Source organism: Chaetura pelagica, unplaced genomic scaffold, assembly GCF_000747805.2.
Source record: "Chaetura pelagica isolate M959 unplaced genomic scaffold, ChaPel_1.0 scaffold69, whole genome shotgun sequence".
Classification (NCBI taxonomy): Eukaryota; Metazoa; Chordata; class Aves; order Apodiformes; family Apodidae; genus Chaetura; species Chaetura pelagica.
This window is the reverse complement of record NW_009970724.1, coordinates 919,555-922,002: the sequence shown is the minus strand read 5'-3', so window position 1 is coordinate 922,002 and position 2,448 is coordinate 919,555.

Here is a 2,448-nt window from a genome sequence, read left to right as displayed (position 1 = left end):
GTTAACAACAACATAGGTTAGATAATCATACATTTCCACCTGGAAGTAAGAATTTATTTAAATTATCTTACCAATTTAGACTGACAACCCAGAGACAGTTTATCAGCACTTGATCTTGCAACACAAGGCTTAAGAATTAAATTAGTTTTAGTTTTGTCACTTAGGCAGTCCAGCCAAAACAGTAGCTTTTTTCCTAAAGAACCAACACAGCAAGTTGCAGTTCAATAAACAGAGCCAGGCCAAGATCCAGATCAAGGTATTATATATGTTATTGGCACTTCAAGATCTAGGGCTCATTAGTCTCCTAATGATAGAGTAATGGTTATCTTTGACCAGCAAGAGCTCATTTTGGTCTGGGAAAGGAATAACCTTAGAGTTCTAGCAGTAGTCAGTAAGTCTTCCAGCTCTACGCTGTGGAACTGTTAGAAAGTATAGGTTTTAAAACTTTTTATAAGGAGACCCTTGTTCAAGTTTACAAGGGAATTTAAGACCTCAAAACTTTATCTTCCTGTTAATTCCAGAAGAACTTTTGTTAATCCTCAGAGAACAATGCTCTACCTAACCACACTTCAGCCTTTCAAACAATTAAACCTTGTTTATTTGCAACTAGAAAGCCTTATAATCCAATTCACATGTATACCAACCTTGTTTATTTGCAACTAGAAAGCCTTATGGTATACATGTGAATTGGATTATATGTTAGCAAAACTTCACCACTTCACCAAGTTTTAAAGCAGTACAGCCAGGTCTGTCCTTCCCAAGTCTACTGAAAGTAAGAGGGTACACAAGGACACAAGCAGTCTACTTCTGGCTGCCTGCCCTAAAACAGGCCAGTCATTTGTAATACACCTCTAAAATATTTTTGCTCAGTCTGGGCATGCAGTATATCACTTTAGAATTCCAGTTATGTCCAGAGAACAATCTTCCAAACAGGTGACTTTATGAACTTTGTTCAACTCACAAAACCTTCTTAAATGTTATTTCACTTTAATCACCCTATACACTGCTAAAAGCACTAGCTGCCTTGGAGATAAAAAACCTCTAGAAGGTTAGTGTCAGTCTCATGTTGCTAAGGAAAGCTGAGATACAAGACACTAAGTCCTTTCTAAAAAAGGTTGAGAGCACCTCATTTCTTGGCTCCTTCCCCCTTGCCAGCCACTTTCCTCCCAGAGAACTAGCCCAGAAGTCAAGCACTTAACCTTCAATCCAAGTTAAAAGTAACTGGCTTTGAATCTTTTCCATAAGACTTTTACCTTCAAAAGTTTATCTTGCATACCCTGACAATATATAGGCAGTAATCATCTATCTCCATTTTAGTTTTCATAAGTGCTAACATGCCCAGAGTTTCTAACTGCCTTTTGTGAAAAGGTTCTTTATTTCTATGTTCACCCAAGGGTTTAGTCTTCAACAGCAGCAAACTGGGAGTGAGGCTCATGAATGAAGGTGCCCAGAACTTCAGAGTATTAAGATAACATTGAAACAACCCACTGGAGACAAAACGACCCATTGGAGACACCAATAATCCCTCAGGAACACATCACATGCAGCCATGAATGCAGGTGCAACTCAAGCTGCAGCTCTGCAAGAGGGATGGGGAGACAGCCACTGCACAGTATTTGAGATAGCCCCAGCTGGTGGGTTTTATCTTATAACCAACAGCTGTTTTGTCTGAAGTGCACGATCCTACATTTTGTGCCCAAATTACTTTATCTTCCATTACACAAGCTTCAAGGTCATCGTTTTGCTCAGTACTATGCCAGTCCTCCTACATTTATTCCATCAGCAATCCCATGGAATATTTCACTAAGTACTAAATGTCAAGTAAAAGCTGTGAGATTTTGATACTTCCCCTTTCAAAACGGAGAGTTATTGCCACCTTTTTAGGTATATGAAAGTAATACTGAAAGGGGATTTCAGTTGCCTTGCACTGCAACAAAACCATCTGCCTTCCTCAGAGCACCCACTGCAACCTGCCAACATGTCTGCTTTCCCGTGCAGTGCTGGCATGTGTTCTCATGGTCTGCTTGGATTTTTAGCCACAGCATTTCCCATCCCACAGAGAAACAAACCACAGCTCAGTGTGTTACTTCCTCTCATTCCCGAGAAGAGGAAAATAGACACTGCAAGCCAAGTACACCTGAACCAGGTCAGAATCCCTTCCTCACAGCCACACACGGCCTCAATTATCTTCAAATTGCAATTACAACAAGCCAGGCCTGCACTCCTCACGAGCGACTCGTACCTCTAGGATATGTGGAACAAAAGCGAAAGGCCGTTTCAAAACACACCAGCAGCTTCCACCCCGCTACCCTCGGACCGGCACAAAAGCGCGGTTAAGCTACCAGGCTGCGGTCAGGGAGGAGCAACATCCCCACAGACCTCCCCGCCTCGAGCCACCGCAGCCACCGACACCGACCACGAGACTCGCTTTGCGCGCCCCAAAAGAAG